Genomic DNA, 14,804 nt, shown 5'->3' on the forward strand with positions numbered 1-14,804 from the left:
AGTCCCAGCTCCAACAAATAGTAACGCATGGCAGCAAAGAAATAACTACGTACAGACAACACACTATTTCAACTCGTATCGCAATGCACCGTATAGGAATGACTTTCACGACAGACGTAAAAACAATGAGCATAATTACTAACATACGTTTAATAACAGTCGGTCTTACCAGCAACAAAATAATCAACAACAACAAATAATCATGAATGAAACAGACAATAGGTGTCATCCATAGCGCAACACGTCAGTAAGAAATAACAGAACAGTTCATATAGTGGATATGCCACAACATTCTCCCGTAAATAATAACACATACGATAGATTTTAACCAGATACAGTACAGATTGCATATTACAGTAACGCAAACATTACTTTTGACACGCAGAATTTTGTTCACGAGAATGTTATTTGAAACATGCTTTGTTGAATGCTCCACTGTTATCGCATCCAGATCTTACTAGAAATTTCTCCATTGCCACCGACAGTTCTAACACGGCTTTAGGCGTACACATTTTCCAGGAAATTGAAGAAGATGGTTCTACAGTAATTAAAAACATCGCGTTTGCAAGTCGCATTCTGTCACCTGCTGAACGAAATTACTCCGTTACAGAATTGGAAACATTATGTGTTGTATGGGCTTTTACGAGATTTCGGCACTTTCTTTATGGCAGACATACTACCGCTTACACAGACCATAGAGCAATACAATTTTTACTTTCGGCCAAATTCACGCATGATAGATTAAGTAGATGGAAACTTTATTTACAGGAATTTAATTTTACAATAGTTCACATTCCCGGCACGCAAAATGTTATAGCAGACGCACTATCGCGTTCTCTCAGCAACAATCAGCAAGACGTAGCAACCAACTTCTGCAAAGCAAATTTCAGTGTCATGTACATTCAGCAAGTTGCATTTGAAAACTTTATTTCATCGTCATTACAGGACATAGCACAAGAGCAAAATAAAGACAACGTGTGGAAAGAAATTAAACACTTTTGGCAAGATAAGAATAATGTTACGATTAGAAACCATTACACTGTACGCAATGACATTCTGTTTCGCCGCTCTCATCCTGACAGCAACAATTGGTTATTATGCATTCCTGACGAACTGGTTAACAAATTAATCTGGTACACTCATTTAAGTTACGCACATTACGGAGCACGAAAATGTTTTCTTATACTGAGACAGAACTGTTATTTTACCAACATGGAGAAACGTATACGACGAGTTTTAGCGTCTTGTAAAATTTGCCAGAAAGCTAAATCTGACACCACTTCACATATTCCTCCTTTATATCCCATTGTACCTGTTAAATTAAGACATATGGCCGCTGTAGACATTTTTGGTCCGATTCCGAGAACTAACAGAGGTTTTTGCTACATCTTTGTCGCTGTTGAGCTCACTTCAAAATTTGTTTCTTTCACTCCGTTACGCAAAGCTACTGCTAAAACTGTTTCGAAAGCATTTGTAAAACATTTTCTATTTCATGTAGGGCATGTGATGAAAGTAATTTCTGACAATGGATCTCAATTTCGTTCTGGTACATGGACACGCATGTTACGAGCTAGAAACAGTTCTCCGATTTATATATCCAAGTACCATGCTTCTTCGAACCCTTGTGAACGGTTAATGAAAGAAATTGGTAAGCTGTGCCGAATATACTGCCACAAAAGACATATTGATTGGGATACACACATACTCTCATTCCAAGATGTAATTAATTCCATTCCAAATGAATCCACTATGCTATCTCCGTCTGTTATATTGAAAAACGTTGAACCACCAAACAAAATTAAAGAATTAGTAAACTTCCCTAAATGTCGTCGACTAAGACACCACGAAATAATTGACATTGCGCTGAACAACATCAAACGTGCCGCAGAGCGCCGGAGAAGACAGCAAAAACAGGTTTGTAGACGCCGAGACTTTCACATTGGACAGAAAATATTAGTACGTACACACTATTTATCCAGTAAATTAAAAGGTAAGTGCAGTAAATTTGAACTTCTATACCCAGGTCCATATCGGATTCGCAGCATCCCTCACCCCAATGTTGTACACGTCGAAACTTTGAGAACTAGAAAATCGAAAGGCAATCACCATATCTCAAACATTAAACCGTTTATTGAATGAAGACACTTTATGATTCAACACAGTATGATGCCATTTACTAATGCAATTATATTCACATGACTAATTACTGATGTTTATCGTATTTTTTCTTGGCAAGTGCCCGGCAAGGTAAGGTTAGCAGGTCGCTTTTCTTGTCGTTATACATCAGACCGTGCACATTTTCCGTTTTTTTGTGTATATGATTGTACTCCAGTTTTGTTTGTATGCACTGTGAAATAGTTAAGATATAACACACACCAGTTGATTTTGACATTCTTTTTGCCCTATGACATCTCAAGATCGTGACTGTTTTACATTTTTTGCTGCTGCATTGTATTATTTTGTGTACATTTTTGCATCTGAACACTGTCAATGTCTTTGACATATTACGTTTTCTGTCATGTTATGCTGTATGGTTAATTATGTTACCATAAACCAGTCATTATTTAGTGGGTATATGATTTAAATGCAAGACATTAATCTTTGTTCATCAATTTCAGAAAGAAATGATGCGTGTAAAAAATAAATCCAACAGAAATGGGAATTTCACCTACGGAATAAACGAAAGAGGATGCAATAACTTTATGAGGAAGAGTAAATGGATCAGGATTAACAAGAATATACTATACTCATCGTAGAATAGCAGTCTTAACTAATTTTTTCTTTCGGAATACAAGGTGATTGATGCAGGCTGTCAGACAGAACTACACATCTTAGTTTTAGTGATGAAATATGCTAGAGATAAGGAATAGTTGTATAATGAGTAATGAAGTGATTTTTTGCAGATGATAATGAATGCTGATGAATAATGATGAAGGATATGATGTTATGAATAATGAAGTTTTTCTTTACAGGTGATGATAATAATGAAGTTATGATAATGTGGATAATGAAGTGATGGATAATGAAGTTTTTTCTTTACAGATGAGGATAATGTTGAAGTGATGTATTTATGCTACATAGTTATTTAAGTATTTGTTGCAGTTTGTTCTGACAGCAGGTGTTATATTGCACAGTATAATGACTGAAGGTTTTGGAAAGGACAGCTATGGAACACATTTTTATACACATTTCACTACCTGTTAATTCGAAGTTCACTACTTTTCAGCATAGTGTGCGTTTCTTCTTTCAGGTCAATAAACCATTTTGTATTTTTTTTTTCAGGAGAAGCTTTTCATGATACTTACTAAACCTGTTACTTATTATACCTGTTCTAGTACTTGCATTTTTATTTTTTACCCATTTGTGTTTATCATTTATAAATGTGATCAAATATACTGCCTTGTTACATAATCTTGCTACAGCTGACTCATGACAAATGACGTTACCTATCCTCATTTGCAGCAATAGGTCAAAAGCAAATAGTGTTATGCCTCAGCAATTAATTATCGATCCCAATGCAATGCATTGCTAACAAAAAAATGTATTACCAGTCCCAAATAGTGATACCAGTTTGAGAAAGTTCTGAGTAATGCTGAACAGCAATGAATAATATGTCACTTGGAAAATGATTAATTAATTATGCTATGCTTTGTAATTGGAAAAGAATGCGATTGTTTAATAATGCTTTGTAATTAGGAAAAAGCTAATGATTCTTACTATATTGAAATGACAAATGATTAATTAACTATGCCATACTTTGTAACTGGAAAAGAATGCGATTGTTTCATAATGCTTTGTAATCAGGAGAAGGCTAATAATTCTTACTATATTCAAATGACAAATGATTAATTACGCTTTGTAACTGGAAAAGAATATGATTGTTTAATAATGCTTTGTAATTAGGAGATAGCTAATGATTCTTACTGTATTGGAATGACAAATGATTAATTAACTATGCTATACTTTGTAACTAGAAAAGAATGCGATTATTTAATAATGCTTTGTAACTAGGAAAAGAAGGTTACTGATTCTATGTAAAACAATTAATGAACATTTTTCTGTAATACTACATACTTGGTACAGAAATGTTCAATAACTGGGCTATGAATGCCGCAAACTAATAATGTCCTTCACCTTATGAACTAACTACCCTGAATTACTGCAATGTCCATTTGTCCTGTCTATCCTCATGATCATGGAGCACTATCTTTGGTTTTGCACTGATTCTACGTTGGTGTGCCTTGTAAGAGCGTGGTGTTGACACGACATGCTGTCCACCACCGTGAGCGATGAAGACGTTATTATGGTCCCACTGTTTGGTGTACCTAATGTACTGCCAAAATGAAAACATGGAATATTACTACGACAGTTCAGTGTCTTGGCTACACTGATAAATTCTGATGGGAAAAGAACTTCAAATTGTGTCACTTGGTGTTGTACTTCTGTGGAAAGATATGGACTTTCAGAACAGCTGTGTGCAATCTAAAGTGCTACAACCATGATGCAATCCTACCCTTTCCTATCCTAATTCTTGTCACATAGTGAAAATCATTTTTTGCTAACATCATTTATGTTCATGGGCTATACATTTTTTAGATTTGCTGAACTCCAGTGCGAGTACACTTATGTCACTTGTCGATATGATTTTTTTGCCATTATGTTTATTGCGAAAATGCTAAAGACATTTTTTCGATTTGTTCTGAAGTACAGTATATGTGCACTCTTGTCTTTTATATTGTATATACATTTTTATTTTGGTGATATGTTCTGAACTACAGTGCATGTGCACTTATGTTAGGTGTTAATATGTTTTCTACTGAACTTCAGTGCCTGTGCACTTTTCTCATTTTCAATATGATTTGTACTCATTCTGTATATTCAATACTTCAGTATGTATGCACTTATGTCATTTGTTACTCATTGTATATACATTTCATCATTTACTGATATGTTCTCAACTGCAGTGCATGTGCACTCATGTCACTTGTCAACATGATTTTTTTTTGCCAGTCTGTTTATTTGTTCTGAATATGCTAAAGAATTTCTTCAGTGCGTGTGCACTCTGTTATCTGTCAAATAATTTGTATATACAGTTTTCTGATTTGCTACTATGTTTTGTACTCACATTTTGTCTTTGTCTGATATATTTTGTACTCGGTGCGTGTGCACCACATTTAATTTATGTACTAAATTTGAATATTCTGTAAATTGTAAAAATTTCTTGCGATGGCAAGTCCAAATGACTCACCATCGCTGCCAAATTTTTGCCCCCCCAGTGGAGGGTTATGAAACACGTATGTAACGTAGCAGCGATGGTGAGGCACGTTAAAATCTTTGACCAGAGAGCCTATAATCGTAGTTAGTCTGCGCTTGACCGCGCGAGTGTTGCGAGCAGTTTGCTAGTAGTCGTCATGTAGAGCAGTACGCGAGTTGCAGTAGGCCAGTGCAGTCTGTCGATAGCAGTAGCTCAGTTCAGTTGCGTCCAGCAGTACGCTAGTAGTCGTCATGCAGAGCAGTCGGTCAGTAGTAGCAGCCCAGTGCGGTTGTGTGATGTAGTCTGTCGGCAATACTGGTCAAGATGCTGAATGAGGTATATTGTTAATTAAGGTAATCATCAGATAATGTAAAGTTTATTTATTGTAATTAATTTCCAACAAGTGCCCCAATAATAATTTTGATTTCAAAGCAATTTTTACAAAAAAAAAATTATTTAATTGAACTAACGATTTCGTTCCACTTCCCTTAAAGAAAAGTTTCAGTTAAATTTCAAAAAAAAAATAAAAATATTATTTGCAATGCAGTTCCTCCAAGCCGTGCGCAACAATAAGAGCAGAAATTTGACAAGCAGTTTCAATGAGGTAAGAAATTAATTCTGATTTTTGCACAAGGGCCAAAGACCGATATTTCGGTTTAATTGAGTTATCATTATCACTGAGATTTTCTTATCACTGAATGGACTTTAATTTTTTTTGTGAAGAACTTATATTTGAGTCAGATTGCGATTCTCTCTTTTATTGTCATTAAATTTAATTGCTAGGGAGGTTACGTTTGGCTCCCATTCATTTATTATTTCTGTCTTTAAAATTTCAGTGGAGAGGTTACACTTAGCGCAATGTCCATTAGCATTCTTAAATAATATTGTCTTTTAAAATTTTTGTGGGGAGGTTACAATAGCTAGTACAAAATCAACCTGTATGATTTATATTAATTAACCTACAATATAAGTTGCAACTGGAGGATTAAACCGCTGGTTGTTGTGCTCAGTGTCTAAGTGGATACTTGTTAGGTGTACCATATGTTCGCGATTAGCCCGGACAAACCTAGCAGGCCGGTGTGGCCGTGCGGTTCTAGGCGCTTCAGTCTGGAACCGCGTGACAGCTACGGTCGCAGGTTCGAATCCTGCCTCGGGCATGGATGCGTGTGGTGTCCTTAGGTTAGTTAGGTTTAAGTAGTTCTAAGTTCTAAGGGACTGATGACCACAGATGTTAAGTCCCATAGTGCTCAGAGCCATTTGAACCATTTGACAAACCTAGTGTTTTAATGCCGTCGGGAGTAATGTCTTGGATTGTAAAATTATCCGGTGTTTGAGATTTTGTGACAGGCTAGTGTTTTATTAAATTTTAGACATAGGCCGTATACGTTAGACATCGAGTGTTTAGACTTTCTTTTACGGCCGTGTCACAGTAGTTATCTTCTGACAGTGGGAACGATATTAGCGCCCCTAGCGGCTAGAAAGTCAAGCGTCAGATTAATATTTGTTTTTAATTATTTAACAACTTAATTAACGAACTAATTATTATGTTTCTGCATTCCAAATATTAGTAAATTGTTAACAGCCACGAATGGTCGTGAAAGAAACGTAAAACAGCCGAATCTTGCTGAAGAAACATTTTCGAATATGTGTATAATTGCAACTTACTCCGCTTAAAGCAAGATAATATAAACACATACACATTGTAACAAAACTGTGCTGTATAATTTGCAGGACACATTCCTCACACGTTGACGAAGAAATTATGTTATACGAAAATGGGACTGGAAACGCTGTGTTTCCAAGTTACAACTCATTTTCTCCAACTCATTTTAGTGGGAAACACATAAGAACAGAACGACAGAATCATGGGGAGAATGCACTCTGGTTACATTGTGCACCGCCAGTGTTTTGTTTTACATGTTCCTTCTGCCATGTAATCTACATCTACATCTACGTAATTGCTCTGCAATTCACAATAAAGTGCCTGGCACAGGGTTCAATGAATCACCTTCAAGCTGTCTCGAACGGCACGCGGGAAAAACGAGCACTTAAATTTTGTGGGCGCTAATTTCTCTTATTTTATCGTGAGGATCACATCTCCCCATTTAGGTGGGCGCCAACGGAATACTTTCGCAATCGTAGGAGAAAACTGGTGATTGAAATTTCATGAGAAGATCCTGTCGAAAAACGCCTTTGTTGTAATGATTTCCACTCCAATTTATGCATCATGTCTGTGGCACTATCTCCCCAATTTCGCGATGATACAAAGCGAGCTGTCCTTCTTTGAACTTTTTCAGTGTCATCCGTCAGTCCCACCTGATGCGGATCCGACAACGCACAGCAATACTAAAGAGTATGGCGGACAAGCCTGGCGTAAGCAGTCTCTTTAGTAGACCTGTTGCACCTTCTAAGTGTTCTGTCAATGAATCGCAGTCTCTCGTTTGCCATCCCGACAACATTGTCAATGTGATAGTTCCAGTTTAGGTTATTTATAATTGTAATCCCTAAGCATTTAGTTGAATTTACAGCTTTCAGATTTGTATGACTTATCGCGTAATCGAAATTTAGCGGATTTCTTTTAGTACTCATGTGAATAACTTCACACTTTTCCTTATTCAGGGTCAATTGCCACTTTTCGCACCATACAGATATCTTATCTAAATCATTTTATAAGTCGTTTGATCATCTGATGACTTTACAAGGCGGTAAATGATAGCATCATCTGCAAACAATCTAAGACGGCTACTCAGATTGTCTCCTATGTCGTTTATATAGATCAGGAATAATAGAGGGCCTATAACACTTCCTTAGGGAACGCCAGATATTACTTCTGTTTTACTCGATGACTTTCCGTCTATCACTACGAACTGTGACCTTTCTGAGAGGAAATCACGAATCCAGTCACACAACTGAGGCAATATTCCATCGGAATACAGTTTGGTTAGAAGACGCTTGTGAGGAACGGTGTAAAAAGCCTTCTGAAAATCTGAAAATATGGAGTCAATTTGGCATCCCGTGTCGATTGCACTCATTACTTCATGAGTATAAAGAGCTAGTGGTGTTTCACAAGAAAGCTATTTTCTGAAACCGTGCTGACTATGTGTCAGTAAATCGTTTCCTTGGGGGTAATTCATAATGTTCGAATACAGTATATGTTCCAGAACCCTACAGCAAATCGACGTTAGTGATACAGGCCTGTAATTCAGCAGATTACTCCAACTTCATATTTGGGTATTGGTGTGACTTGAGCAATTTTCAAGTCTTTAGGTACGGATCTTTCTGTGAGCGAGAGGTTGTATATAGCTGCTAAATATGGAGCTATTGTATAAGCATACTCTGAGAGGAACCTGAGTGGTATACAATCTGGACCAGAAGCCTTGCCTTTATTAAGTGATTTAAGCTGCTTTGCGACCACGGGGATATCTATTTCTATGTTTCTCATCTTGGCATTTGTTCTTGATTGGAATTCAGGAATGGCTCGTGCAATGGCAGTGTACCTAAACGTAGAAGATGGCGGATGCCCATTTGATGTATGGATTAGCTGGCGGGAATGGCGCTCGAGCTCAACGTTTCTACCAGGCGAGTTTTCCAGGACGAAGGGGCCCCGACAGGAAACGTCTGAAGCAATGGAACGTCGCCATAGGGAGCATGGGCCGTTTAAGCCTGACACTCGCTAATGCGGAGGCCTCGAACGATGAGGACACCGCAATGGGAGGTGACAATTCTTCGTGCAGTTGACGACGACCCCAGTGTCAGTACAAGACATGTAGTTGCGACACTGAATATGGACCTCTTGTCCGTCTGGCAAGTGTTACTCAAGGACCAGCTGCATCCATATAATTTACAGTGGGTGCGGGCACTATCAGCAACTGATTTCCTGCACGGGTACTCTTCTGCAGATGGTTTATTGAACAAAGGGCCATTCCTAATTTTAGTGCAACGTGCTGTTCATAGATCAGATGTTGTTTCAACGAGATCAGATTGCTAATTTTCATTATTGGCATGTATATAAGAGATTTTCACAAAGAGAAAATTGTGGCCGCGTTGCAGCTGGAAACTACACTACTGGCCATTAAAATTGCTACACCAAAAAGAAACGCAGATGATAAACGGGTATTCATTGGACAAATATATTACACTAGAACTGACATGTGATTACATTTTCACGCAATTGGGGTGCATAGATCCAGAGAAACAAGTACCCAGAACAACCACCTCTGGCCATAATAACGGCCTTGATATGCCTGGGCATTGAGTCAAACAGAGCTTGGATGGCGTGTACAGGTACAGCTGCCCATGCAGCTTCAACACGATACCACAGTTCATCAAGAGTAGTTAGTGACTGGCGTATTGTGACGAACCAGTTGCTCGGCCACCATTGAACAGACGTTTTCAATTGGTGAGAGATCTGGAGAATGTGCTGGCCAGGGCAGCAGTCGAACATTTTTTGTATCCAGAAAGGCCCGTACAGCACCTGCAACTGCGGTCTTTCATTATCCTGCTGAAATGTAGGGTTTCGCAGGGATCGAATGAAGGGTAGAGCCACGGGTCGTAACACATATGAAATGTAACGTCCACTGTTAAAAGTGCCGTCAATGCGAACAAGAGGTGACCGAGACGTGTAACCTATGGTACCCCATACCATCACGCCGAGTGATACGCCAGTATGGCGATGACGAATACACGCTTCCAATGTGCGTTCACCGCGATGTCGCCAAACACGGATTCGACCATCATGATGCTGTAAACAGAACCTGGATTCATCCGAAAAAATGACGTTTTGCCATTCTTGCACCCAGGTTCGTCGTTGAGTACACCATCGCAGGGTGATGAAGCGTCAAGGGTAACCGCAGCCGTTGTCTCCAAGCTGATAGTCCATGCTGCCGCAAACGTCGTCGAACTGTTGGTGCAGATGGTTGTTGTCTTGCAACCGTTCCCATCTGTTGACTCAGGGATCGAGACATGGCTGCACGATCCGTTACAGCCATGCCGATAAGATGCCTGTCATCTCGACTGCTAGTGATACGAGGCCGTTGGGATCCAGCACGGCGTTCCGTATTACGCTCCTGAACCCACTGATTCCATATTCTGCTAAAAGTCATTGGATCTCGACCAACGCGAACAGCAATGTCGCGATACGACATTTACTTTGGTGTAAACAATCGCATCATCTGCGAATAGCCTTAAAGAGCATCAGACGCTTTGTACTATATCATTCATATATACTGTGAACAGCATATCCCTGTGATACTCCGGACATTACCTTTACATCTGGTGATTTAGTTCCGTAAGAGCAACGTGATGAGTTCTACCTGCAAGGTAGTCTTTAATTCAATCGCAGGTCTGCTCCGATACTCCGCAAGCTCGTAGTCTTTTCATTAAACGGAAATGCGGGACGGTGTCAAATGCTTTACTGAGATCAAGGAACACGGCGTCAGCCTGAGCGCCGTTGTCCACTGCACTGTGGATCTCATGGAGGAACAGAGCGAGCTGAGTTTCGCAGGATCTCTGCTTGTGGAAGCCATACTGATTTTTATAGAGGAGCTGTTCATTTTCCAAGAACGTCATAACTCTTGAGCATGAAACATTTTGCATAATTCTAAAACAGATTTACGTCAATGATATATCTCTATAATTGAGTGGATCTGTGTTACGGCCTTTCTTAAAAACGGGAATGACCTGCGCTTTTTTCCAGTCGTTAGATGCCTGTCGTTGCTCAAGCGATCTTCGATAGACTACTGCTAGAAGGGGAGCTAGTTCTTTCTCATAATCTTTGTACACTTTTATAGGTATCTCATCTGGTCCTGAAGCCTTTCCACAACTAAGCGTTTGTAACTGCTTTTCATTTCCGCGATCGGTTATCTCAATATCTGCCATTTCGACGTTCGCACGACGATTGATAGGAGGGACAGTGTTGTCGATCTTCCGCGGTGAAACAACTTCGGAAGACCGAATTCAGTATTTCGGCCTTCTCTCTGTTGTCTTCCGTTTCGGTGGCGGTGTGGTCGCTGAGAGAATGAATAGATGATTTTGACCCACTTACTGATTTTACTGGTGATTTAGTTCCGTAAGTAGGTACTGGGAGATGAAGAAGCTTGCACGGGATGGAGTGGCATGGAGAGCTGCATCAAACCGGTCTCAAGACAGAAGACCACAACAACAACAACAACAACCGATTTTAAATATGACCAAAATCTCTTAGGGTTTTTACTCAGGCCGGCTGACAACGTTTTTATTTCGAAATTATTGAACGCTTCTCTCATTGCTCTCCTTACGCTCATTTTCGCTTAGTTCATCTTATGTTTGTCAGGTAGGTTTAGACACAAAGATTCAGCAAGGGTTCTATCATCATACCGATTCCTATACACGCATTTGAGATGTGAAAAATATGCTTAAAATCGGCTAACAAGCGCGATGTTTTCCACCAGGGAAGTGCAGCTACCTATCCTCTACCACCACATTGCTAAATCGAGATTAACAAATGGTTCAAATGTGTCTGAGCACTATGGGACTTAACATCTGTGGTCATCAGTCTCCTAGAACTTAAAACTACTTAAACCTAACTAACCTAAGGACATCACACACATCCATGCCCGAGGCAGGATTCAAACCTGCGACCGTACCGGTCACGTGGTTCCAGACTGAAGTGCCTAGAACCGCACGGCCACACCAGCCGGCTCGAGATTAACATTCCGAGCTTCTGAAGACATGAGAAAGAAGAAGGCAAAGATAACCCTTATTAAAAAACTTCAGGACAAATGACAGAGCCAAGGATATCTTCGGCAGTTTCTATATTTCTGTTGGCTGTTGCTAGAGCCCAGTCGTCAGCATAACCAAATTTGCGCAATCTGGTTGCAGGCATGTCAGCGATGTAAAGGCTGAAAAGAAGGGTGTATGTGTTCACTAAATGTAATGGTAGAGCGTCACAACAACACTATACTGAACTGTTCCCGCACTGAGCGTAACCATATCACAGCTTCTTCTTAGGACTGCTTAATTACGCTGTGTTTTAGTGTTGTTCCATTTGGGTGGTTGCATGTTGCAGGCTTTTTAACTGTTGTGAGGGTGTTTTCGCAGAAACAAAGCGAAAGGCAGCAACAGTGCGAATAAATCGTATTTACTTCACTACTTTGTAAAGAACCACTTACGCCGAAATACTTAGAAAATACCCCGGAACAACCTCTGAAATTTTGTCTGTTGAGCTTGGATTCACCCAGTAAGCAGAGTAAGAAATCTTGGACAACTCAGGCGACACCAGACTCAACTGGCATACATATTATTGCAGCGGATTCCAAAATAGGACTTTCTCTGAACTTGTCCTCATGAAGCGTCACTTTTTAATGAAACAGTAGCTGGTTTTATGCATAGTCATGTTAACGTAATGGCTTACACCGAAATTATCACAACTCCTTTATTTTGAACTTCAAAACTGTTATCACTCCTTCCCCAACAGATATCTCGTAGAATTTTTGTGAACGCCTGAATGCTGGATCAGGAATGGTGATACGCCGAGATTACTCTGACCACCGCTGTCACTTGATTCGATAACCACAGAATGCTTTCTGCGATAACGTGTCAAGGGTGGCAAATGTATATGGCACTCATCACAACGACTGGACGAGTCAAAGAATCCTATTTCTCCAACTCCAGAGCGAGAAACGGAAGATATATGTGGCGCGCCTAGTACGTAATGAACTAACGAGCAGAAATGTTCCGAAAATTCCAGTGTACTCATATGCAACATGTATAATATCCGACTCAACAGCAGCTGGCCGCTATGACCGAGAGGTTCTAGGCGCTTCAGTCCGGAACCGCGCTGCTGCTACAGTCGCAGGTTCGAATCCTGCCTTGGCCATGAATGTTGTGATGTCCTTAGGTTAGTTAGGTTTAAGTAGTTCTCAGTCTAGGGGACTGATGACCTCAGATGAAAAGTCCATAGTGCTCAGAGCCATTTGAACTATCGACTCAACAGCACGAGCACTTTGATGACGAAGACGAGGACTACACAGACATAATTACAGTTTATGGGTAACCGATCTATGAAGGATGTCTTTCAGTGAAAGCCATAGGTTACTGTGTATGTCATCTGAATGAAGAATAAACGAGCCCGACTCTGTATATTCCTTTTTTAGAGGACCTGTATGGCACTGGTTTAACTGATCGCGCTCAGCCTTCGAGTACTTGGTTCGAAGTAGACGCAAAGTGGACTCAGGGAGCGTTTGATTGGCTACGTGCGATCCTGCATCTCGCTCGGTTTTGAGCACTAAAAACAGCTTGGCGCTAGTCACAGCAGGCACTCTGCCAAAGCCACTGGCAAACCAGAGCACTGCTTCTGTTGCCCCTACTTGCATTACATCTACATCCATACTCCGCAAACCACCTTATGGTGCAGGTCGGAGGGTACCTTGAACCACTGCTAGTCAGTTCCTTTCGTGTTTCACTCGCAAATGGAGCCCTAATTTATCTAATCTTATCTTCACGGTCCTTACGTGAAATACGCGCTTGCGGCAGCAAAATCATTCTGCAGTCAACTTGAAATGCCGGTTCTCTAAACTTTCTCAACAGTGTTTCTCGAGAGCAACACATCGTCTTCCCTACAGAGATTCCCATTTCATTTCACTTAACATCTCTCTAATACTCGCGTGTTGATCGAAGCTGGCGGTAACAAATCTGGTAACACGCCTCTCAATTGCTTCGATACCTTCCTTTAATCCGACGTGGTGGGGATCCCAAACAAATGGCTCTGAGCACTATGGGACTTATCATCTGAGGTCATCAGTCCCCTAGAACTTAGAACTACTTAAACGTAACTAACCTAAGGACATCACACACATCCATGCCTGAGGCAGGATTTGAACCTGCGACCGTAGCAGTTGCGCGGTTCCGGACTGAAGCGCCTACAATCGCTCGGCCACTGTGGCCGACTCAATTGCGTTGTGAGATCATACCTTCAGCTGCCGATTGTACGCAGACGATCTGGCTCGATAGGTTAACGCAGTGCAAGGGATGCTGGAATGGATTGCCAGATACGAAACTGCTGCGGGCAGCCGTATGAATTTAAGGAAGCCTGGAGCAACGGTAACAGACAGAGGTGTCCTGGAAGGGAATGTGACCCCGTTTCGATTACAAGATACTGTTAAATGTTTGGTAATTGTTCTCACACTTCTTCAAGGGATATGCACAAGCGTCCGAGGCAGTCTACTTCTGAAACTGAAATGATTCACCGATGTCGAAGACGACGGCGCACAAGTTGACGAAGGTCTTTGACTACTTCGTGAGCACTGGTCTGATGCTATAAGTTCAACAGGATACAAACACTCTACATACAAACGCCGGCAGTTTAGGGCTCGTCAACGCCCAAGTACGAGGGTGGCAGTGTACGTCAGTACGATGATAAAGTCGTGGAGCCGATGTCGGCAGAGTTTATCGGGTACCCCGACCGAAGAGCTGGGGACCTCCTCCCGACTACACTCATTGCAGTGGCGCAAATATCCTCATTGCTTTCCTACATCAAGACTTTTTTCGTTGACTGCGTCCACGGCGATCTCCC

Source organism: Schistocerca americana, chromosome 1 (genome assembly GCF_021461395.2).
Source record: "Schistocerca americana isolate TAMUIC-IGC-003095 chromosome 1, iqSchAmer2.1, whole genome shotgun sequence".
Taxonomy (NCBI): domain Eukaryota; kingdom Metazoa; phylum Arthropoda; class Insecta; order Orthoptera; family Acrididae; genus Schistocerca; species Schistocerca americana.